Source organism: Narcine bancroftii, chromosome 4 (genome assembly GCF_036971445.1).
Source record: "Narcine bancroftii isolate sNarBan1 chromosome 4, sNarBan1.hap1, whole genome shotgun sequence".
Lineage (NCBI taxonomy): Eukaryota > Metazoa > Chordata > Chondrichthyes > Torpediniformes > Narcinidae > Narcine > Narcine bancroftii.
The window spans coordinates 227,065,857-227,092,216 of NC_091472.1; the positions used below are offsets into that span (position 1 = coordinate 227,065,857).

The 26,360-nt window shown below is 40.1% G+C and overlaps 1 protein-coding gene across 4 annotated transcripts in view; it reads right to left on the reverse strand.

Moving 5' to 3' along the window:
- Window positions 1-26,360, reverse strand: part of LOC138761669 (disco-interacting protein 2 homolog A-like) — a 294,820-nt gene that overhangs the window by 249,426 nt on the left and 19,034 nt on the right. Inside the window, exon 1 of one of the 4 annotated variants that reach the window (XM_069934210.1) lies at window positions 23,264-23,333. The exons of the other annotated variants lie outside the window; for them this stretch is intronic. The gene's annotated coding sequence lies outside the window, so the exon portion shown is untranslated. Of the gene's footprint in view, window positions 1-23,263; window positions 23,334-26,360 lie in introns of those variants that run through there. 4 annotated transcript variants of the gene reach the window in all.

Here is a 26,360-nt window from a genome sequence, read left to right on the forward strand (position 1 = left end):
AATAACTTCAGCATACAGGTTGCTCATTAAAACTTCCTCCCACGAGCCCATGCCACCCAAATACACCAACTACAACCTCGATACATTTTGAAGAGTGGAAAGAAACTGGAGCATCAGTGAAAAGACTTCAGATTTATTGTTAGGGTACATACATGACATCACATACAACCCTGAGATTCCATTTTCCTGCAGGCACAGCAGAATTACCACTAATTGGTAGTTCAAAAAATAAACTGTACATAGTGTAATCACGTAAAATAAAAGAATGTAAATAAACTGACTGTTCAATATAGAGAACGAAGAAAATCAATAAAGTGCATAAGTAAGAGTCCTTAAGTGAGTCTACTTGACTTTGTCGTGCACCAGTAGAAACACACAGCAGACCAAAAAGGACCATTAAACCACCTCAGAGACTGAGTGAAAGCTGCTGAGTTTAAAGACACTGGCCACGGAATGTAGATACTTTTGTTATGTAGATATAGTATTGTGCTTATGTTTTTTTAAAAATTATGTGTAAATAAAAACTACATTTCCCAACATGCAATTGTGTGTGGTTGCACAGAAACCGGAGATGACATATGACAGGGGTTATCGTTGGAAGTCGGTTGAAGCAGTGCAAGGAAAATAAAGTTGGTTAAGTGTCAAACCCACATAAAGTCATTCTTCTTGAAAGAACAAACATTACACAGATGCTTTCCTTGGATTCACTTTCCTGAAGGCAGCATGCACGTGATCCTCAGATACGGACAGGATGGCATCATCAGGGGATGTGGGTGTGCAGAGCAGTGGTTCTTCACTATTACTGTGGTCAAATCAGGTGTAGAAGGTATCGAGTTCCTCTAGGAGGAGAGCTTCACCATTTGCTTCCACTCCGGATTTAGTTTTATAGCAGGTTATGGCATTTAGGCCCTTCCAGAGCTGTCAGGAGTCCTTTGTTGCTTCCATTTTCACCCGGAATCTCCACTTAACCCGGGAGATAGATTTCTCATGCTACCGTAGTTACCTAAACACAGATACTTCTGAATTTAGCTTCCTCTTTCAAAGTGCAGAGTAAATTTTATATCATGGCCACTCCCTCCAATGGGTTCCTTTACCTTAAGCACCCTGATCAAGACTGTTTCACGTACAGCACCAAGTCCGGAATTAGTGGAAATCTTGCAGCCTCAACCACAAGCTGCTTGCTCAAGAGCCATCTTGTAGGCATTCCACAAATTGCTTTTCTTTGAATCCAATGCCAACCTGATGTTCCCAGTAAGCCTGCATATTGAAGTCCCCTGTGTCCTTTCTTATATGTAATCTCCATTTCCCGTTATAAATTGTACAATACATTGTGGCTGCTATTTGGAGGCCTGTAACTCTCATCAGGATCTTTTTTTTTTTTTAAACCCTTACAGTTTCACAACTCTACTCACAAGGATGTTCCTTCTTGCCAAGGATCTGAATTCATCTTTAACAGAGACACTCCATTCCACCCCCCACTCACTTGCCCGTCATTTCAATGTGCATTCTTGGATGTTAAGCTCCCAGCCATGATCCTCCTCAGCTACATGCCCATTACACCCGTATTATACCTGCCAATTTCTAACTGTGCTTTAAGTCCTTACTTCCGATGGATGCTGCATAACCTGCTGAGCCTCCCGGCACTTTTGTGTATTGCACTCGACCCCATCATCTGTAGGTTTTCCTGTTTAACTGCTTAAGCTCGTCTACCTTGTTTCATTCACAAATACACCTTCAGTCCTGTGTTCACCACTCTTCTCATGTTGCCAGAGTTTAAATTCTTAGCCTTTTCTAAACTTTGACTTTTTTTAAATTATGGAGATTTCAATAATCTGTACGGTGCCCTCCTTGAGTTTTAATCTGTACGGTGCCCTCCTTGAGTTTTAATCTGTACGGTGCCCTCCTTGAGTTTTAATCTGTACGGTGCCCTCCTTGAGTTTTAATCTGTACGGTGCCCTCCTTGAGTTTTAATCTGTACGGTGCCCTCCTTGAGTTTTAATCTGTACGGTGCCCTCCTTGAGTTTTAATCTGTACGGTGCCCTCCTTGAGTTTTAATCTGTACGGTGCCCTCCTTGAGTTTTAATCTGTACGGTGCCCTCCTTGAGTTTTAATCTGTACGGTGCCCTCCTTGAGTTTTAATCTGTACGGTGCCCTCCTTGAGTTTTAATCTGTACGGTGCCCTCCTTGAGTTTTAATCTGTACGGTGCCCTCCTTGAGTTTTAATCTGTACGGTGCCCTCCTTGAGTTTTAATCTGTACGGTGCCCTCCTTGAGTTTTAATCTGTACGGTGCCCTCCTTGAGTTTTAATCTGTACGGTGCCCTCCTTGAGTTTTAATCTGTACGGTGCCCTCCTTGAGTTTTAATCTGTACGGTGCCCTCCTTGAGTTTTAATCTGTACGGTGCCCTCCTTGAGTTTTAATCTGTACGGTGCCCTCCTTGAGTTTTAATCTGTACGGTGCCCTCCTTGAGTTTTAATCTGTACGGTGCCCTCCTTGAGTTTTAATCTGTACGGTGCCCTCCTTGAGTTTTAATCTGTACGGTGCCCTCCTTGAGTTTTAATCTGTTCGGTGCCCTCCTTGAGTTTTAATCTGTACGGTGCCCTCCTTGAGTTTTAATCTGTACGGTGCCCTCCTTGAGTTTTAATCTGTACGGTGCCCTCCTTGAGTTTTAATCTGTACGGTGCTCTCCTTGAGTTTTAATCTGTACGGTGCTCTCCTTGAGTTTTAATCTGTACGGTGCTCTCCTTGAGTTTTAATCTGTACGGTGCTCTCCTTGAGTTTTAATCTGTACGGTGCTCTCCTTGAGTTTTAATCTGTACGGTGCTCTCCTTGAGTTTTAATCTGTACGGTGCTCTCCTTGAGTTTTAATCTGTACGGTGCTCTCCTTGAGTTTTAATCTGTACGGTGCTCTCCTTGAGTTTTAATCTGTACGGTACTCTCCTTGAGTTTTAATCTGTACGGTGCTCTCCTTGAGTTTTAATCTGTACGGTACTCTCCTTGAGTTTTATCCATACTTTTCCAATCATTGGGCACCCAGTCCCCACTAGTTAGTTTAAAGCCCAATCTACAGCCTGAGTTATGTGATTTAGTACGGCTCAAGTGAAGCCTGGCCATCAGAGCAACTCCCTTCTTCCCCAGTGCTTGTGCCAATATCCCACAAATTGAAACCTACTTATCCCACATCAATGTTTGAGCCACACATTTCACTTTATAATCTTATCAACCCTGTCTCAATTTCAACATGGCTCAAGTAGCAATCCAGACATTATTACTTTTCTGGTTCAACTTTTTAAATTTAGTTTCTAACTGCTGAAATTCCTTCAGAAGGACCCCTTTCCAAATGCTACCCATGTCGTTAGTACCGACATGGATCATTACAACTGGATCTTCCTTTTCCTGTACAAATTTTTCTGCAGGTCCGATGCAATGTCTTGGAACAGACATGGAAATGACTTGAGGAATAACAACTTGACAACCAGAAAGAGCCAACTCTTAAATTAAAAGTAGCAATAATTTAATCTTTATGCCCAAAGAACCTGCTGGGTAATTGCAGCAAATTTGAAATGTATGAAATAACTTGGTTTGCACATATCAAACTTCAAGTTTATGCCAAGTTTATGAAACTATGGTCAGCCCAATTCAGAAATATTTTCTCCCAATAAATCAAGTATTTTTGCGCATAAGGGATCGGATTAAGGCAGGATTAACAAGGAATTCTTCATTTTTGTCTCAGATTGGTAAATCTGGGACTTTGGTTAAGAATAAAAGGAACTGAACAATTTTGAGACCCCACTACCAGGAATGACAGTCTTCACACCTTTTCCCTCCATCCATCTAGGGACCCACTTGGATTTCTTCCAGTCGAGCATGAATACCAATTGCAGTACAATGCAATTTCCTCTTCATTGTGGAAAAACAAGTGTTGATTGAGCGATTACACAGCACAAGTTCAGTCCACAGGAACCACCATGAGCTTCCTGTTACCTAGACTTCAATTCTCCATCTCATTCTGATCAGTCTGTGTAGCCTCCTGTACTATTGCAACAAGGCCCAAGACCATCTTGCATTCAGCTTTCTCCATCAGAGTAAAACTACAGGCTTCAGGACAATATTAAACTCTCTCATCTTTCGATCAATCTTTTTCTCAAACAAATCTATTTCTGCTTTGAACCACCCAGCTTTAATAACAGTATTTTTCTCTCCATGAGGACAGCCTGACCTGCTACCAGCAATAAACAAAATCAATCACTCACTAACTGCCCCATTACCTATCTCACCTTGTCTCATCCTATTTCAGATATTCCCTTTGTTCTCTGCTCCTCCCACCTTCTTTTCCCTTTTTATCTTTATCCTTCCCATTTTAAAGGATTTCTGCATTGAAACTTTAACACTACTCCATAATCTGCTGAATTTCCAGTATTTTATGTTTCTGTTTCAGATTTCAGACATCAGTAATTTTTTTTAAATTTCAATTCATTGCCATGTCTTATCCTTCATTGATCAATAAAATTTAAGATCCATCGTATTTTCTCACACTTATAACGTGAACAAATAAAACATGAAACAGGATATTTTCTTAACCAACAAATGAACAGCTCAAGTTATGCTGCACCAATCTTTGTTCACTGGATTAGCCAAAATAGACTTTACACCAACTCAGCAAAATTAATGCATTGGTAGCTAGCCAAGTATAGTCTTTTGAGAGTAAAACTACAAGACACATGTCATAAAAATGGAAAACATGTCAAATCAAAATTATTTTCCATAACACACGGTGATTACGTGTCAAAATATTTGTATTTGCAGTACAACAGATTGAAGTATTTTGGAGATTGTGAAAGAAGCTGCAGAAATGTGCATTCACACCCTCAAAATAAATGTTCCCACATTACACACAACTTAGTCGATTTGAGGGCCTGACTTAAACATACTTTTATTAATTTTTCAGTATTTTTTCAAATTAGGATAGTACCATGACATTTATTTCCCTGGAACCACTGACCAAATAAGCTCACACTGACTAATCAACAATAACTAATGGCAAGAAAGTAGATCACCGAATGGCAGATCATTTCAATTTTCTGCCCCTTTTCCATATCGATGTGTCTGTTCGTGGTCTCATGTACTGACAGACTGAGACCACCTGCATATTGGACGAAGGACACCTCTTATTCTGTCCGGGCAAAAGCAGTTGATGTTAGGTCTCAGATTTATTGTCAGAGTATGTGCATGGGAATCACATCACATACAACCCTGAGATTCTTTTTTCTCCAGGCAAGGCAGAATTACTACTTAATGGTAGAGGGGGGGTCTCCACAAATGCAGAGATGGAAGAAAGGAGACAGAGAAAAAGGGGAAGAGAGAACACTAGAGAGGAGCCAGAGATAGAAAGTAGATCATCAAAATTTAAATTGCTAATACTTTGTCAATCTCAGTCTCAATATTTCAATGAAGCCAATCATATCCTTTTCATTGGAACATCAAAAGCCGTAAGACATAGGAGCAGTGACCTGCCATTTAATCAGCAACTGATCTATTTCCCCACTCAGCCCCACTCTCTGGCCCTCTCCCCATAACCTGATAACCTGGCTAATCAAGAACCTATCCAGCTCTTTCTTAAATACCCCCAAAGACCTGGCCTCCATAACCATCTGTGACAAGAAATTTAATGATTCCAGTCATTCCAAGCAGAATGATATTTTATATTTATTCTGCAAATACCTTTTTTTTTTAAAAAAGCAAATCATGAAAGTCTGCAGAAGCTGTGATTATAGTAACAAGCACATAAAACTGGAGGAACTCAGCAGTTCATGCAGCATCCATAGGAGGTAAAGATATACAAACAACGTTTCAGGCCTGAACCTATCTTCAAGGTATGAACAAAGAGCAGGCAGACACCAGAATAAAATGACTTGGGGAGAAGGTAGGAAAGAGTTTGGGGGGGGGGGGGGGGTGGAGAAAAGACCAATGGACAAAAGACAGTAATTAGATAAGGAGGTCAGGTGAGAAAAGGTGGGAATTGAATGGGGAGGGGGTGTCTCCACAAATGAAGAGATGGAAGAAAGGAGACAGAGGAAAAGGGGAAGAGAGAACGCTAGAGGAGAGGAGCCAGAGATAGAATGGGAGAATTTCTTTCGTGGGGGGGGCGGTAGGAAAGTCTAACGGAAACCAGAGAAGTTGATGTTAACTCGCAGCACCAGGTTCAAGAACAGTTGCTACCCATCCACCATCAGACTCTTCAATCAGGGACTCATTTAATACCTTGATAAAGGGCTCAAACCCGAAACATTAGTTATGTATTTTTACCTTTACTACAGAAAGGACACTGTTTATCCTGCTAAGTTTCTCTGGCATTGTGTTTTTACTTCAACCACTATGCCTACAGAATTTTCATGTTTTATTTCTTTCTATTCATTTAAGGACTCTTACTTTATTGCACGTTTTATTTCCTCTGTATTGCACAGTTGTTTACATTCCTTTATTTACATGTATGGAGAAGGGTTCAGAGAGCTCATTGCTGTATCTGACCCGACCTTGTTGGTTTTCGTGCAGTTGGATAATCATGTTGAGGAACTTTGGGGGACATCCGATGCGCTCTAGTATTTGCCAAAGCCCTTTCCTGCTCACAGTGTCAAAGGCTTTGGTGAGGTCAACAAAGGTGATGTAGAGTCCTTTGTTTTGTTCTCTGCACTTTTCTTAACAATGGCGTGAAGCAAGGCTGTGTTCTCGCACCAACCCTCTTTTCAATCTTCTTCAGCAAAATGCTGAACCAAGCCATGAAAGACCCCAACAATGAAGACGCTGTTTACATCCGGTACCGCACGGATGGCAGTCTCTTCAATCTGAGGCGCCTGCAAGCTCACACCAAGACACAAGAGAAACTTGTCCGTGAACTACTCTTTGCAGACGATGCCGCTTTAGTTGCCCATTCAGAGCCAGCTCTTCAGCGCTTGACGTCCTGCTTTGCGGAAACTGCCAAAATGTTTGGCCTGGAAGTCAGCCTGAAGAAAACTGAGGTCCTCCATCAGCCAGCTCCCCACCATGACTACCAGCCCCCCCACATCTCCATCGGGCACACAAAACTCAAAACGGTCAACCAGTTTACCTATCTCGGCTGCACCATTTCATCAGATGCAAGGATCAACAATGAGATAGACAACAGACTCGCCAAGGCAAATAGCGCCTTTGGAAGACTACACAAAAGAGTCTGCAAAAACAACCAACTGAAAAACCTCACAAAGATAAGCGTATACAGAGCCGTTGTCATACCCACACTCCTGTTCGGCTCCGAATCATGGGTCCTCTACCGGCATCACCTACGGCTCCTAGAACGCTTCCACCAGCGTTGTCTCCGCTCCATCCTCAACATCCATTGGAGCGCTTTCATCCCTAACGTCGAAGTACTCGAGATGGCAGAGGTCGACAGCATCGAGTCCACGCTACTGAAGATCCAGCTGCGCTGGGTGGGTCATGTCTCCAGAATGGAGGACCATCGCCTTCCCAAGATCATGTTATATGGCGAGCTCTCCACTGGCCACCGTGACAGAGGTGCACCAAAGAAGAGGTACAAGGACTGCCTAAAGAAATCTCTTGGTGCCTGCCACATTGACCACCGCCAGTGGGCTGATATCGCCTCAAACCGTGCATCTTGGCGCCTCACAGTTTGGCGGGCAGCAACCTCCTTTGAAGAAGACCGCAGAGCCCACCTCACTGACAAAAGGCAAAGGAGGAAAAACCCAACACCCAACCCCAACCAACCAATTTTCCCCTGCAGCCGCTGCAACCGTGTCTGCCTGTCCCGCATCGGACGTGTCAGCCACAAACGAGCCTGCAGCTGACGTGGACTTTTACCCCCTCCATAAATCTTCGTCCGCGAAGCCAAGCCAAAGAAGTAAGATTTACATGTATACATTGTGTAGAGTTTTTGTTTTTGCACTACCATTAAGTAGTAATTCTGCCTTGCCTACAGAAAAGAAGAATCTCAGGGTTGTATGTGATGTGATACCATGCATGTACTCTGACAATAAATCTGAAATCTAACATCAACTGCTTTTGCCCGGACAAATAAGATGTGTCCTTCCTCCAATGTGCAGGTGGTCTCAGTCTGTCAGTGCATGAGACCATGGACAGACACATCACTATGGAAAGGGGACAGAAAATTGAAATGAGCTGCCATTCGGAGATCCCCACCATTGCAGCAGACAGAGCAAAGGTGCTGAATGAAGCAATCACCCAGCCTGCGTCTAGTCTCTCCATTGGAGAGGAGACCACCACAGGAGTGCCGGATACAGTAGATAACCCTTGCAAGATTCACAACTAAAGTGTTGCTTCACTTGGAAAGACTCTTTGGGTGCCCAAATAGTAGTAAGGGAGATGTGGGCACAGGTGTAACATTACTTGTGGTTGCAGGGGTAAGTGCCAAGGGGGCAATTGATGGAAAGGGAGGAGTGGTCTCAAGAGTTGTGGAGGACGCAGTCCCTGTGGAAGGCAGAGGGGGAAGATGCATCTGGTGGTGGGATCACGTAGTAGGTGACAGAAACAAAATCAGACAACAAAGAAATGGGCTGCAGGACAAAATAAGCAACAGACTCGAAGAACACTTCAAACTGAATGTCCAAGGCAACTCCCAGGTACTCAAAAGATGAAGGATGGTGCCATCACAATATATGCCCACTCTCCAATGTTTCCAATCTACAAATCACACATTTCAGATCCATCTTCAAGATTAATTTGCTTAATGTGCATTTCCCTTCAATTACGTTTCTGTCATACCCTCTGGAATGGCACTTCTAATAGCTTCTCACTCCCAGCCCATCCATGAAGCTCATCTTTCTGACTGGGTTTGAGATCCATTGATAAATTCTCTACTTGACTCTGGTGTTTCATGTTTCATACATAGAATCATCAAAATTTTTAAAATCATCTGGCCCTTTACACTGTTATCAAGAAACTCAGCAAGTCACACAGTGTTCCTGATGTAGCAATGAGAAAGATACATAACTAAGATTTCAGGCTAATCCCTTCATTAAGGTGTAAGCAAAAAAGATGGAAGAAGGGGCAGGGGAAGAGCACAGGCCAAAAGGCAAGAGGTTATAGGTGGATATGGGTGAGATAGGCCCACAAACTCTGTGATCGAGTATTAAGAGATTGTTTGGGATGATTGTTAGAGCAGGTTGCACACAAACATTTTAAAACACAGAACTTTTGCAGTGCTATTTTGCAAAATGCAACAAAGTAGCAATATTTGGCAACAGCTTGTCTTGAAGAGCATGTGATCTTTGCAGGTGGAGGCAAAACAGCTTTGTTCTCAGAGAGGGAGTGAGAGAGGAGAGTCAGTGGAACCGAAGCCTGCACTTTGGAAGACTGCCTAGTCAAAGGAGACGACTGGCTTGTCTGAAAGGAACTCAGTGGTGATCTGAAAGAAAGAGGATCATCTGGAGAACCCTGAAAGGGGCAGGTTTCGTCTGCAAGACTGCTTAAAAAGGAATCAGAAGTGGATGATCTGGAACAAAAAGAATCTCTCTCTGAAAACCCACAAGAACCCTCCTGAGTGGTAACTATTTGCCTGTTAAGCACCAAAGCCTGGTGAACTTTGTTAATGCTAACTTCTGTGCACAGTACAAGAATTGCCTGCAACTAGTGACATTGGTCTGTGAACCAAAGAACTTTTCTGCACTTATATACACATTACACACACATGCGCTTAGAATTAAAGGGGGTGAAGTAGGTTAGGTAAGTTGATAGTAATAAGTTTAAGTTTGATTCTGTTTTCATGTGCAAAGATAATTAAAAGCAACTTTTGATTAAGTAACCCCTTGTCTTGGTGCTATCTATTGCTGCTGGGTAACAAGTCTGTGATGGGTAACAAGTCTGTGATGGCTAAAGAGCTAGTGAACCCAATCCCACCCTCCAGCATTTAGATTACAACCCTAAACTCATGATCCAAATACTTAAAAATTGTGATGAGGATTTCTGCCTGTGCCACTTCCTTTTTCTCTCCAGACAAGTTGCAAACAAGTGAGAATTTCCTAATCTCTGCTCCGATCCTTCTATTACCAATAATTACTTTGACACCACTGCAAAGCAAAATCGCAACACCTCAATTATTCCATTGAGTCCCTTCATAAATCTTGTACACACTAATAAAGTCATGCCAACCTCTGACATTCCAAAGAAAACTCCAAAAATAATCTTTCACATCTACCATTTACCATCCAAACACATCCTCTTAAAGTAGCCTCTGCATCCTCTCCTCTGCAAATGCATCTTTCCTGTAATGTGGTAACCACAACTGTTAGAAATACTCAAACTACGGCATATAGTTTCAACATTACCTCCTTCCTCTTATATGCTAGATTTCATCTCAAAGGATAGCATAATCTTTGCCTTGTTTATCATTCTATTGACCTATCAAGCAATCTGTAATTACCTTGTAAACATACACCCCAAAGTCCCCCAGTGCCCATTTCCCCCAGTGCCCATTTCCCCCAGTGCCCATTTCCCCCAGTGCCCATTTCCCCCAGTGCCCATTTCCCCCAGTGCCCATTTCCCCCAGTGCCCATTTCCCCCAGTGCCCATTTCCCCCACCTCCCCACATCATGACAAAAAATGCTTCATATTTCTTTGGACTGAATTTCATCTGCCATTTCTCTGCCCATCCTCCTGACCACCTTCATATTTCTGCAGTAAAGAGTTCTTTGCAGTACTATAGAGCCATTTTTTTTGTTTTATCTGCAAAAATTCTGAATATGTTCCCTACATTTAGGTCATTACTGTATATTACAAAAAGCAAGAAATCTTGTACTGAGATCACTGGAACCCCACGACCAACAGTCTTCCAGTCACCACAATGTCATCTTTTGTGCAAATTACATACAGCTCAAGGCTTTTAGTTTTCAGGAGACAGAATGCAGATCCTGGAATCTGAAACAATATATAAATAAAGCACTCTAAGAACTCACTGGGTTAAATACTAATCTGTGGAGACAAATAGACAGTCAACCTTGGCCTCCACAGCTACTGCTTGACTCACTGAGTTCTTTCAGCGGCACCCACCCCCCCTACTTTTCTGACCAGCCTCCTTCTGGAATTTTGTCAAAATCGTTCAAGAATTATGTCAAAAATAATTAAAATCCATGCAAATAAAATTGTTTTGATTGTTTCTGTTACTTGTCAACAGATAACAAGCTGATGGGGAAACTCTGCAGAGGCAAAGGATTAGTTTGTCCTGCACCAGGACAGACAGAATGTGTAAGGGACATTTATCCAATATAAAGAGGTGACGGGAGCAGAGGAGGCTGGAGCTGGCAAGTAATTGGTAAATTCAGGTGGGGAAAGATTGATGGGCAGATGGTACCAGATGGTGAAGGATGAGAAAGGGAGACAATAAAGGCCAGCAGATACGAAATCAGATAAGAAAGGAAGGTGGTAAAGTGAACCAGATAAGGGAGGAATGGTGAATTGATGGGAACATTGTAGATGGAATGATGTGGAGGTGAAAATTGACAAGGAGGCGAGTTGCTAAGGAGTTTTGGCAATAAAGGTGTGTGTGAGAGAGGTCCTGCAAAGATCAGAAGGAGGGAAAGGAAGTGGAGAATTCCACTGGAATTCCACTGGGGGGGGGGGGGTGGTACCAAATGACTTGGGATTGATACTATCAAGGTTTAACAATGGCCACCTGCTAAATTGGTGTGAACAACCATTTTGAAATACCAGTCAGGACCAAGAAAAGCCAGTTCGATGCACCCTTTTGCATTACCAACCTGGTATCACAGAGCTAATGGGGAGGCCAACCTCCAGTGATGATGTCCTGAGTGACATATTACTTACTCACAGGCAGGGAATGTTTTTTCCTAAGGAGATTACCCACACCTCACTCCAGCCCCTCACTCTCCAGGGAGGGGGGGGGGGGAAAAGAGAGTGGGAGGGTGTGTGTGTGTGACTGTGTAAACAGATGAAAGCAGTTTTGTAGTGAATGATTTACAAAAGACAGGTGTAGGAAAATAGTTAAGGGACAACACATACACAGTTTATAGTGAGCATTAGAAAGTGAGTGGGAATAAAACATACGAGCATGGCAAAGTCTAAACTAGTGGTTTTCAACATTTTTCTTTCCACTCACATAGGACTAAGTATTCCCTATGCCATCAGTGCTCTGTTATTAGTAAGGGATTGCTCAAGGTGGAATGTGAGAGGGAAGATTGAGAACCATTAGACCCAATTATTATTGAAATATTTTGCATAAGAAAAATTGTCAATGGTCCATTTCCTATGGTGTTATGAAACCGTACACATAACAAGTCCATTATGTACAATTAAAACAGTGGTTTTCTAACTTTTCTTTCCACCCACATACCACCTTAAGCAATCCCTTACTAATCACAGAGCACCTATGGCATAAGGAATACTTAAAGCATTATGTGAGTGTGAAGAAAAAGGTTGAGGACCACTGGTCTAACCCTAACCTGAACCTAAATCCTTACGCTACCCCTAGATTTGACATTAGATCTGCCAGATTGTGAGCAAGCTGGTCTGTGAGTTTGATTCCATTTTGAACAGTCTGAAGCCCACTCCCCGCTTCCCCACTGACGATAGGTAGCGGTGATTAGTAAGAGATTACTGAAGGTGGTATGTGAGTGGAAAGAAAGTCTGAAATCCACTTATATGGATCAATACTTGCAAAAGATTTTCCCACACTTTTATACATTGTGCATTATGTGTTTTATTCCCACTGTGATTTTCCCATGCTCTTCTATTAATTATCGTGTGTTAATAAAAGTAATGTTAGTTAGCAAACCCTTGTGTCCAGACTCATCTCTCAGAGATCTGACACTTTATCAACAAGACAATGGCCAGTGCTGGGACCAAAGGTGTTACTGTTGCCATTACTTACCATTATCATCCTGACTTCAACCTAGCATACAAGACTGGAGAAATGTTTTTAAGCCATTCTTGAGAAAAACAAGTGGATGTCATATGCCATCAACTACAGATTATTGTGTGTAAAAAAAAAAAAAAAAATGCACTGACCCAAAAAAAATGCTGGTTTTGATCATTTCAGTACGAAAGAGCAATACTGGCATATTGAGGCTCTTCATACCAGACTCAGCTCCAATGAGAATGGGCCACCCGCTATACCTGGTAGGATTAGTGATGCTCTGATGGTGTTCTTGCACGTGTGCAGGAACATGAAGGAAACAAAAAATATTCTTCCAAACAACACTGATTTAAAAAGAGATTAAAAGGTATAAACTTTGTATTCAATTTGATCAATGTATATGATCTTGTATTTACACATTATTCATGCTTAATTAAAATATAATTAAGCATTGTTGACACCACAGTAAGAGCCCTTCAGCTCATGATGTTGTGCTGACCTTTATAAACCTACTCCAATATCAGAAAATTGTAGTGGGAATAAAACACACGAAAAAAGAATGGGGAAATATGTACACAATTTAATTAAACAACTGAATAAAATACACTTCAAAAGATCACAGCAGAGAACACTTAACTAGCATATGGAAAGAGTGCAGAATGAGAACAACAGGAACTTGTTAGATTGACTACAAACAGTCCACATGCTATTCATCAAGTTGATCAATGGTGGTATGGAGTTTTAAAATACCTCAATTACTTCGAGCAGTTCTGATAGTTGGGTGGCAAGATACCATTTTTATGTGTGTGTTTCATTGCAAGTGTGATTTTCCCTCACTTGCTATAAATTGTGCATGTATGTTCCATTGCCGGAGCAACTTTCCCACACTCTCTTATGTGCTTTATTCCTGCAACCACTTTCCCAAGCTCACTATAAACTGTGTGCTTTATCCCCGTTACAATTTTCCCATGCCAGTCTTTTGTATTAAATTCACTACAAAACTGCGCTCAGAGTCCTTACTTTTGAGAAAACAGTTGGAGGTAAAAGGAAGACACATTGGAAACACACGTATGTAAGGTAATACAAATGTGGTGGAGGCAGAAAATCTGGGGAATTTGTATTTTAGAGTTCTAACATTCCCATTACTTTATTCCCTTGAGCATAGAAGAATGAGGGGAGATTTGATAGTGTTCAAAATTATGATGAGTAATGATAAATGCAAGCAGGTTTTTTTTTTTACACTGAGGTCTGGTGATACAAACCAAAGGACATTGAAGGGGAGAAGTTTAGGGGAAATATCAGGGGAATTTCTTCACTCAGAGTGGTTAGAGTATGGAACGAGCTGCTAGCTGAAGTGGTGAATGCGGGATCAATTTTAACATTTAAGAAAAATTTGGACAGGTGCATGGATGGGAGGAGTATGGAAAGATATGGATGGATGAGGTGCAGGTCAGTGCGATTAAAAGTTTGGCACAGAATAATAGTTTGGCACAGACTAGAAGGGTCAAATGGCCTGTTTTCTGTTCTGTAATGTTCTATGGTTCTATTTATACAAAAATATGACATACCTCTCATTCTATTCTTGCTCTTGTCATAGCTAATGCATTGCATTTACACCCCTGTAAAACTTTTGCCAGCAATTACAGGAAACCTGGTATTAGCTGTCAGTTACAAAATGTATAAAGATAACTCTGAGTTTTGTTCTATATTTCTATATATCATTTACAAGATTCACAATTATAATGTAACAAACTATTTCTAATTTTTCTCAACTCCAACACCAGGTCATTGACCTGAATCAACAACCCATTTTCTCTTCACAAATACTGCCTGAGCTGCTTGCTGAGTAACTTCAGCATTTTTCCAGGGTTTCCTCCCTCCCCAGACTGCCAACATCAATGGAATTTTACTTTTAAAATACAGTCAAGAATTTAAATTTTACTATCATTGCATAGATTCAACCATTTTTCCATCATTCCTCACCTCGGTGAATTGGAGACGAAACATAGTGCCTAACACATGCCCCATAGATTTTCAGAACTCATTTTCCAGCAAGCAGAGTACTGATGTACTTTATTTATAGATCTGAATATCCTGTACAGTTATGATGAAAACTGACCATAAGATGCTAATTTTGATTTTAATTTGACATTTTACTATCTGCAAAATTATATTGTTTCATCAAAAACTCATGAAATGTTTGCAGTTCAATCCCTGCAATTTTCATACATCCATTAGTCTGCCAGATGCAATAATTAACCAATAACTCAACCAAAGTCTGCGATTCCCAACAAAAGATCATTCTAACTTTACAAAATTCTTTGTTCTTCATCTTCTCCCTCACTGTTTTGTCCTTATTCAAAAGGAAACTGACTTCTATATAAATTTTATTTATGACCATCCAAATTTTTCCAAGTATGGAAATAATCAGCGACATACCACTTTACACACAGTTATTGTGAATATCAAACATAAAAAGATAGTGCAATCAATAAGAACATATTTATAATGGATTATACAAGATCTATAAACAGACAAACCACAGTGCAAAGCATTCTTAAATATAATTTTTTAAATAAACAAAGAAGAATGGTACTGGTAGTTCAGTGAATCAACTGGCACAGACAAGTGTCATACTCAACCACTGAAAGATGCTTTTTGTTGGAATTTTACCCAAACTATATCTCAGTTTTAACATACAACTGCCAGGAAACTGTTATCTGTCTGATTTACATTTTTCATTGCAACGAGATCATCTTTTTACTTCCATCTCACTATATTAAATGAATTAGAAATTATTTCTTGCATTGATTGGCCTTTTTTTTTATCCCCACACCATCAAAGATGAATGTTGATATGAGCCAGTCCAAACAAATCATAAATCAGAAAAAAATCTTAGTTTTGTCATTATTTTTAAAAAGTGAATTCTCATCACCACATTTGTTGAGCAGCTTAATTTCCACCAGTATTTTAATGGTAAAGCAGAGCATCTTCAATCTGTGCCATTTATAATGAAAGGAAAATTTAGGGAATTTCAAAACCAGTATTAAAACAACATGCAAACAACTTTGCTTAAAAGTTGTACTCACAGCACAATTAACCAATCTTCAACAGTGGCGTGAAACAGTAAAATTTGGGTTCAAACGCCATTCCCCGATAATTGAACAATATAAAGAATGACACGAGTGGGTATGTTTACATACTGGAGCTGGTGACTTTCAAAATCAAGTTTTTTTTAAAAAAAATCAGGACTCCAAACTCTCTCTGGGGTTAACTTAAATGGATATTTGCCACTTTTTGAAATATCAAAGTATTGCAAGTGCCATAACAAATATTAATCTCTCAAACTTCTCCATAAAAATATTTGTTTTAAAAATTTAAGGCAATATGATATTTGCTGACTCCAAATATGCAGAACAGGAGCATTTCACTGACTATAAAAGTTACCATAAAAATGCAGGTCTTTCTTTAGATTTTGCCAAAGGGAAAGGAAGTCTTAAATTTTTCAAATGTTTTGATCACAAGAGAACAAATGAAGCCTTTTACAATTTTGTCATCCATATTTACAATTTTCAGATCTAAATCTTTAATTGTGTTCTGCCTAACCCTCGAGACCTGTGTTGATCTTCTCCAAAGAAAATTAAATAGAACATAAATTTACAATCCGTGATGTGTGCAGCACCTTTCAGCAATCCATTCTGCTTTTTTTTCTTTTTCTCCTTTTCTTGCTTTTCCTATTTTCTTTGGGCTTTTCTGGATGAGTGGGGGTTGGAGTATAAAAGTATTGGATTTGGATTTGTAATTTTTATTGTAATTGACTGCATGTATGGTCAAAATTTTTAAATAAACTATTAAAAAATGATAACAAATTAACCCTCGTCAAATCCACCAATGAGAACATTTTCTTTACCTTGCAAACTTTATTTGCACAAAAAGCTGACCTTGAGACAGAAATTGGAGTATTTAAACTGAGATAACCAAAATATGCAAACGTTAATTGTTAGATTGGGAAATAATCTTACTAATTACAACAAATGAACTTATGAATTTTAACTCATCTGGTTTATTAATATCCTTCCAGGAAGGAAATCTGCCATTCTTTCCCAATCTAACCAGCAATTCACTGTGCAGATCCACAATGAAGTAGTTGATTCTTAATTTCCTGCTTAGATGATAGTCAGCTAAGCGTGGAAATAAACATCACCCTACCAGCAACATCCATATCGCATGAACACAGTTATAAAATAAACTTTCAAAGAACTTTTAAAATAAAAGTCAGATATTGAATATGCTCCAATACTTATTTGCCCAATTTTTTTTTAACTGCCTATTTCACAAAACACCAGGCACCATGTTCTAAATTGACTATTTATACCCAACTGGATTTGAGAATTTGATTACAAAGCCAAAACATTGTCCTCAAATCAGAATGGGCACTTTTTCATTATGATAGCTTGATAGACTGAGGAATGTAATGGTCCTATCAGGAAACAAAAGTGGTTTGCATTTATATAGCATCTTTTGTGACGGATCTCCCTAAAATGCAAGCAAGAACTTTTTAACTGAAGTCACAGTTGCAATATTGAAAACAAAATAACCAATTTGAGCACAACGTGCAAAGGCAAGTGACATCAGAAGCAATTTGACTGAATCAGGAGAAAACCTTGGACAAAACCTTGGGTAGCATGTTAGCACAACACTATTGCAGCACCAGCCACCTGGGTTTGAATCTGCCACTGTCTGTAAAAGTTACAAAAAGGTATGTGAATAATAGGTTAATTGGTATATTTGAGGGGCATGGGCTCATGGACCAAAAGGGCCTGTTACTGTGCTGTCTGACTAAATTTAAAATAAAAAGTCACTTTTAAAAAGATCCCATGGAGAACACAATCTATCCATTTTACAAATGCATGAACAAATCGACTTCAAACCTCATCATCAGAATTTCACCTCCAACAATGAAGCATTCTCTTGGAGAATCAATGAAGTGGGATTCAAATCTATAATCCTGGAGTAACCAAGTTTGCAGTGTTGATTTGTTCATTCTAATGCAGCTTTGTCACTGAAATAAACACCATCTGTACCCAATGCAGAATAATAATATCTTCAATGAATAAAACCACGTAAATCTTTTTCCTCAGTTAGTGATCAGTTACTACTGCAACACATTTTTGAGCAAATGTAGCAAGGCGAATTGCTTCATAGCTCAATCAGAATTTATTGTCATGAACAATTCATGAAATTCGGTGATTTGTGGCAGCGTCATAGTGTAAACATTCATATTACTACAAAAAATAAATAATCCTAGTCCACGAAAAGTAAAGCAATGTCTTTGGTTCACTGATTATTCAGGTATCTGATGGCAGCAGGGAAGAAACTGGCCTTGTGCCGATGAGTGCTCGACCTTAGTGTTACGGAGTCCAGAGGACCCCAAAAACAAGCAGTAATAGATATGCACCACAACACAGGGTTACTTAAACAAAAGTAGTTTTTAATTATAATTGAACAAGAAAACAGAATTTAACTCTAACTTATTAATTAACCCCCCCCCTACAATTTTAAGCAAAGGTGTGTGTAATGTATATTTAAGATTTAAAAAGTTCTTTGGATTACAGTCCAATCTCACTGGTTGCAGGTGATTCTTGTACTGTGCACAGAAGTTAGCATTAACAAAGTTCACCAGGCTTTGGTGCTTAACAGGCAATTGGTTACCACACAGGAGGGTTCTTGCTGATTTTCAGAGACAGATTCCTTTTCCAGGACATCCGCAACTGATTCCTTCTCAATCCGTCTTGCTGATAAAACATGCCCCCTTCAGGGTTCTCCAGGTGATCCTCTTTCTTTCAGATCACCTTTCAGACAGCCTTCCAAAGTTTGCCAGCTTTGTCCTTCCAGAACTGATTTCGGTCTCCTTTCTCTCGGTTTCATACCCTCCCTCTCTGAGAACAAAATTCTTCTCTGCCAACTGCAAAGATCATATGCTCTCCCAGGCAAGCTGCTGTCTATACTTTGTTGCCTCTTGCAAAAAGCACTCTGTAAAAGTCCTGCCAATATTCTGTTTTAAAATGTGTGTGCAAGCTGCTCTAACAAATTCCTCCCAAACCACCTCTAAATACTCTGTCACATTAAGGTCTTGTACTTTTTCCCCCAATGGTAGCAGAGTGAAGAGAGCATGGCTTGGGTGGTGGGGGTCTTTGAAGATAGAGGCTGCTTTTTTAAGACACTGCCTCATGTAGATGTCCTTGATGGTGTAGAGTCTGGTGCCGGTGATGTCGCAGGCCGAGTTAACAACCCTCTGGAGTTTATTCTGGTCCTGAGAGTTGGAGCCTCCCTACCAGGCAGTGATGCAACTAGCCAGAATGCTCTCCATGGTACACCTGTAGAACTTTACAAGAATCTTCAATGACATATCAAATCTCCTCATACACCTTACAAAGTATAGCCACTGGCAAGATTTCTTTGTGATTGCATCAAAGTGGAGGCTCCAGGACAGACCCTCAGAGATGTTGACACCCAGGAATACGAAGTTCTTGACCCTCTCCACTAGTGAGCCTTCCATGAGGACTGGGTCGTGTTCCCGACTTCCTCCTGAAGTCCACAATCATCTCCTTGATTTTGCTGACGTTGAACACCAATGTTGTTGTCATTACATCATTCAACAAGCTGATCTAACACCCTCCTGTACGCTTCCAATTCTGCCGAAAACTGTGGTGTTGTCAGCAAACTTGTAGATGGCATTGGAATTGTGCCTGGCCACGCAATCGGGGTGTATAACGAGTAGAGCAGTGGCCTAAACATGCATCCTTTGGGGTGTACCTGTGTTGATGATCAGTGAGGAGGAATCCAATTCGTACTGACTGTGGTCTTCCAATGAGAAAGTCAATGATCCAGTTGCAGAGGCCTAGAGTTTGTAGCTTCTTGACCAACACTGAGAATATAATGGAGTTGAAGACCAAGCTGTAGTCTGTGAAGAGCAGCTCTATGTATAAATTGCTGTTGCGAGGTGATCCACCAGAGCTGAGTGGAGAGCCAGCGATAGTGCATCTGACATGGAACGATTTTGACGATAGGTGAATTGTAGCAAGTCCAGATCTTTGCTTAGATAAGTGTTAATTCTGGCCATGACCAGGCTCTCAATGCATTTCATCACAGTAGTAGTTAGTGCTATTAGGCAATAATCATTGAGGTAGCCCACGCTACTCTTTCTGGGTACCAGGAAGATTGATGCCCTTTTGCAGCTGATGGGAACCTCTGAAATGCCACAGAGGTTGAAAATGTCCATGAACATTCCGACGAGTTAGCTGGTGCAGATTTTCAGTACCCTACAAGGTACACTGTCCGGCCTTGACCCCTTGAATGATGTTCTGACATCATGCTCAGAGACAGGTATCACAGGGTCCTCAGCCTTTTCAGGGATTCCAGTAGGCATTGTTTGGTTCTTCTCAAAGGAGACATGGAAGGTGTTCACCTCATTTGTTAGTGAAGCATCACAGTCATCTTAGCGTTCACCCTTCATATGTCGGCTGTAATGGCCTGCACTCCCTGCTATAGCTGCCATGTATCTGTCTCTGCTTCCTCCAGAATTGCCACTGCTTCAGAGACAGCCTTTCGCAGGTCGTACCTGGACTCCTCGATTCCCAGTCTTAAAAGCCCTGGTCTCACCCTCAGCAGGTTGCAGATTATCTGATTCATCTCGGGCTTCTGTTTGGGGAACACCTGGTATTTGCACATGGTCATCCACACAGGTCTTGATGAAGTCAGTGACACCTGTTGCATATTTATTCAAGTCTATGGATGACTTGAATACATATTCATGTTTCAGTCCACAAATTCAAAAGCAGTCCTGCAACAGTCCTCTGCCTCCCTCCACCATACCTTCACCATCTTCTTCATTGGTGCTGTAGTCTTCAGTCTCTGCTTGTCCACTGGGAGAAGTACAGCCAGGTGATCAGACTTGCTAAAGTTCAGTCATGGTATGGTGCAGCAGTGGTTGAGTGTGTTGATTCCCCTGGTCTTGCATGTGACATGGTGAGTTTGTCAGACCTCGACAGGTTGACCTGATTGAAATCTGCCACAATGGTTGGGAAGGTATCAGAATTGGCTGTTTAATCACAGTGCTCAGTCCCTCCAGTGCCAGCCTGACATTCACCTGGGGGAGAATGCACAGTCTGACCAGGATGATGGTGGTGATCATGTGCTAAATGAATATTATACATTAGAGGGAAACACAGCCAAATACAGTATTTACAATCAGAAACTGAAATGGTTACAAATCTGAAACAAAAACAGGATATGCTGGAAACACCAGAAGATGAAGAAGCATTTGCAAAAAGAAACAGAATTAATGTTTTAGGTTATAAAATTCTTCATGAGAGTAATCCTCTCAATGTATTCAGTACGTAAATTTGAATACAATTCAACCATAACAATTAATCATCAAACAATTAAAGGAGTGATTAATATAAATCCGGTAACCATTTTCTAGAAACAATTGTGAAAATAACCCACACAACAAATTTGCTTTCTGTGGGGCACAATGACAGGACTCAAATGTTAATTTATTAGGACAGCCTAAGTGATGTTGTTGCATGCAAAGATCTGTTTATTAACAGAAGGAACCCACTTTGTATCATTATACTGACTAGCCTGCATATATTAAGATCAGGCAGAAACTCCTGCACTGCAGACCATGCACAACTTGAATTCTAGCCTTACTATTGACTTAGTTACATCATGTCAGACAATTTTTTGCTGTGCTTGTTCACCTTGAATGCTAATAGTCTTTTTAGCCAGTTGTGGGTGTGTGGTGATATGGCTGTATGTACTGGCTGGCCCGCCCTCCGGGGGTTGGGGGGGGAGGGGGGGGGGGTCTTCCTACCGTAGCTCCTCCTTTGATCCTTCCCATGTGACCCCTGGTCATTAAGGTCGAGTCCTCTCCTTCCCGCTCATTTTCCTAGCCTAGACCCGGTCCAGCAGTCTCTTGCTTAAATAAGCCTATCGTTCCCCTCAGTCTTCTGTCTGCATCATTATTGGGCTACCGATAACACCCAACAGGGTGACAGATACCATGCAGTATTTTCTTGCCGAACCATAGAATGGTATAGCAGGCCCTTCTAGTCTGTGCCTACCATTATTTCGCTAGTCCAATTGACTTGCTCTCATTCCATAACGCTCCGGAGGGTTATGAAATGGGAGCAGGTCAATTGTATCTATCCAATCTATTCTTAAAACTCTCAAGATCGAGCCCGCATTCACATCAGATGACACTCATTCCACACTCCCACCAATGAGTGAACTTTCCCCTAATGTTCCCCCTAAACCTTTCCCCGTTCAACTTAAAACTATGACCTCTCGTATTTGCTTCAATCTAAATGGAAAAAGCCTATTCACCACCTCTCAATCCTGTAAACCTGTCAAATCTCCCTTCATTCTTCTTCACTCCAAGGAAGAAAGTCCTAAGCTGTTTATCTTTCCCTGTAACTCAATTCCTGAAGACCCAGCAACATTTTAGTAAATCTTCTCTGCATCTTTCAATCTAATTGCTATCATTCCTGTAGTGAGGCAGCCAGAACTGCACACACTATTCTAAATTTTGCCTCACCAATGTCTTAAACAACTTCAATACAACATCTCAACTCCCATATTCAATAGTTTGATTTATAAAAGCTAAGATGCTACCTTCAGGGATCAATACATCTCTATTCCCAGACCTCTCTGCTCCTTCGCACTCCTCAGTGCCCTAGCATTTACAGAGGGGTTTGCCTTTCCAAAATGCATCATCTCCCACTTGTCGGAATTAAACTCTGTCTGCCATTTTTGGCCCAGCCATATTATTCAGCTGACGATTAAAGCAAACACCCTTACTGTAAATATAGGCAAATTAGCAACAAAAATCAAATGAGAATCCTCTACAGAAAAGTGAAATTATAACTAGTAGTGTGTAATGAAGGGAATTGTTCAAGCCTATTTCTTTCTGAACACAATCAAGATCTGTACATTCCATTATTCATCGAGGTATCTCGAATACCCTTCAATTGCTACAACTCCAAAGTTATCAAATCATTCTGAAGGTATAATTTCTGCAATAGGCCAAGTTACTACAGGAAAGCATATGATTTTTCTTCAATATGAACAAAATACTTCAAAGTAGGATAAAGTATTCAATGCACCAAGAAGCTGGACTATTTTTTGATCAGGGAATACAATAAAACCAGTATCAGCAACCAATAAAAAAAAGTGGAAGGAAGAAGCTCCAACATGTGTGCCATTTGGGATGAAAAACAACTGTCAAAATTCAGTTAGTGTAAAAAAAAAATGATTACATGAACTCATAAGTTAAAGTGAAAAATCAAAAAAGTGCCTGCTAAAAATCATATGTCTAACTTACCAAGAACAAGACAGATGGCAAAGGCCTACAACCATCTTCAACTGTTTCCAAGACGGCCTTTCTTCTGACAGATTAAGGCTTATTATGGTGAACTCGCTTTAACACTATTCTTTAATCTGATATCTTCAAATGGACTAATTGGAGCAGAGTTAAAAACAAAATGTTTTGAAATATACACACCATCTGAATTAGCATTTACATCACCATTTCCACACCACAGAAAAATTACTCAATCCATACATTCAAAGATTAGTTCGTTATCTGCCAATATTTATTCAAGAAGTTTGTAAATGTTTTTCTGTGGATCGAGATCCATACAAATTCCCATTGGACATGTACCTCAGGAGTCAAAATGTCAGGGATCCAGCCAGCAACACAAATTTCACGCATGTTTTACATATGAAAATGCAAATAAAGCTAATGCAGAAAGAATTACTGTGCCTGATGGTATACTCCAACACATTTTGAACAGTTTTGAACCAGATGTTAATTTGAGTTGTTAAATAATTACTTTCCACATCAGATGCCAAATGCAATATCAACATATTACTGAACAGCAACTGAACTCACAACCAAGTCCACATGCAAGAAATGAACCCTTGCAAGATTAGGATAGCCTGGCTCCTACCACTGACCAAGTCAAAGATGAGCTCAAAATTAATATAGAGGCCCTGCAAGTGCATTTTATGAAATGACACTTCATGTCACTACACAAGAATGCTTTATCTCATTTAAGCTCCCAGTCTCAGTCAAGTCAGAAAACAATTTATAATTTCACGTGGAAGAATTGGCAGTTGTGAACGATTATTTTCACATCTCATACTGAAGCTTTTTAGGCAAATTAAGTGGCTTTTTTCTGTGAAATTGTGATGTTTGATTGTTAGCTTGGAGATTAACTTAATCATATACTGTGTATGCTTAAAAATTAGAACACAAGCCAGGTAATAATATTCAATAATAGTCAAAAGGTAAATGCTTTGAGGCTGGAATGTTAACCCATGAAAATACTTCTGCTGTCATCTGGTTTACAGCGAAAAAATATAAAATTTTCACCCCACATCTCCTGGTTCCTTACTAACTGTAAATTTAAAATTTCCAAACTTATGCATCAATTTCTGCTCGATAAAAACATCTCAATGACATTAAAACAAGCTATATTTACCAAATTTAATAGCTAGATGACCATGTGATTTGTTTATCAAAATACCTCATGGGGGAAAAAAAAGCATTTTGCAAAGTTAAGAATTGAAATTCCCAAAACTAAAGTGCCTCAGGCACAAGACTTCAGATTACCTTGACCCCAATTTTTAATCTTTGTACATAATTCACAATAAGTGAGAAATGAAAATGAAAAACACCAGCCATAACAAATTACATTCTCTGCTTAGTTCTGAGTGGCAGGTGGAGTCACAGAAGGCAATGCATGGGAAGTGGTCGCAAAAAAAAACAAACTGAAAAGGCTCGGGTTGAGAAGCGGCATCATTTCTGTGAGCAGCAGCCAAAATATAATGAAAACAGACAAACTAACAGCAACATACGATGATGAAACAAAAGGATTGAGCAACATTGCAGAACACAATTTCCTTTTAATCAGTTATTTAATTACCACCCAAATGCATTTAATTTCCCCTCATATTGGAGGCTGGAACTAGCTTGGGATGTTAGATCCAATGAAATGTTGTCCTTTTGAACAGCAGTTTTCACCTGTCTTAGTGCCAAGTTGCAACATATCCTTATCAACCAATATCACACTCTTAAGATTCACCAACTTGGGATTTGTTTTATTTAAGACCGCCATTATTTTCTTAGAAGACCTTTAATATAATTTTCTAGAGTTGATAAGTCAAGTTTGCAGTGAGAGAGAAAAGGTATACATGAAGTAAGATATTTTGGGACTTCCAGTAGTAGATAGGTTTAAAATTTTGGACAGGCCTAGACATGAAAAGGGTAAAAGACAAAACATGCAAATAAATTTGGAAACATACATTTCCCTGGACTTAAAATCCCCAAACCTGGTATATATTGAAAAGAGATGGTCATGAATTAAAGTTTAAAGAAAGCATAAAATAGACAGAGGAGAAGCAATCAGGTCTGTGAATGATAAAGACAAAGGTTTGCAATAGCAAATGGACTAAGTGCAAGGACGATGCAGACAACAGCAAAAGAGTGTTTATTCATTCTTGGCTAAATTTGAAATTTCTACTGTGGATCATTGGAAATATTTGAACAACTGTCACTTTAACAATCATCTAGAGCCTAATACAAATCCCTCCACTGGGCCTTTGAGCTTGATATTGTACCCCAACAAAAACTTCCAAAATATCCCATTGTGATAAAGAGACCATAGAATCCAGGCAGCCTGTCAGCATATGGAGCATAACTATTCCATGAGTTAGTCTCCACTGCCGTCTGTGGTAACAAATTCTACAAACAATTGACCAATAACCCCTACTGTATTAGGTCTTACACATGTTTAAGAGCCTTCTTCATGAGCAATCAGTGAACCAAAACTGCTTGGAGCACTGGAAGTGAGAAGGAATTAAGAGCAAAATTACAACTCTCAAGTAATGGCCTGCATTGTCAGCCAGAGTGTGCATCCTGAGCCCCACACCAATACAGCCCTTGCAGACAATTCCTGAACACCAAGCTCCAAATGACTTGCTCCTTGAGGGCATGCCAGTATATGGAGGCTCAGAGTTCACACCAGGTTCCTGGTTCAGCAGGAATGTCAGCAACACCTCACATAGTGCTGGTTCCATTAATGCTCATTTTCAGGAAAACATTTTTGAACTCTGAATAAGAAAACCAACGTATAATTATTTTTAAACATAAAAGTAGCTAAATACAAGTTGTAAATGGTCCCCTTTTTGCTTCTAGCTCACAAAACCCAAAGCCAATATAGTTTCAAAGCTCAATTGATATTCTGCAAGCCAAACAATTGCACACCACATCCTCAACACGTCACAACATCCAGACTGAATAAAATGTGGCAATGTTTGCACTGTTGAACATGCCTTCATTTCTGTCAACAATTCAGTAGGCAGTGCTTTCGTTTTGATTTCGGCATCCATTTAAATTTAAACCCAAGGCAGCATAC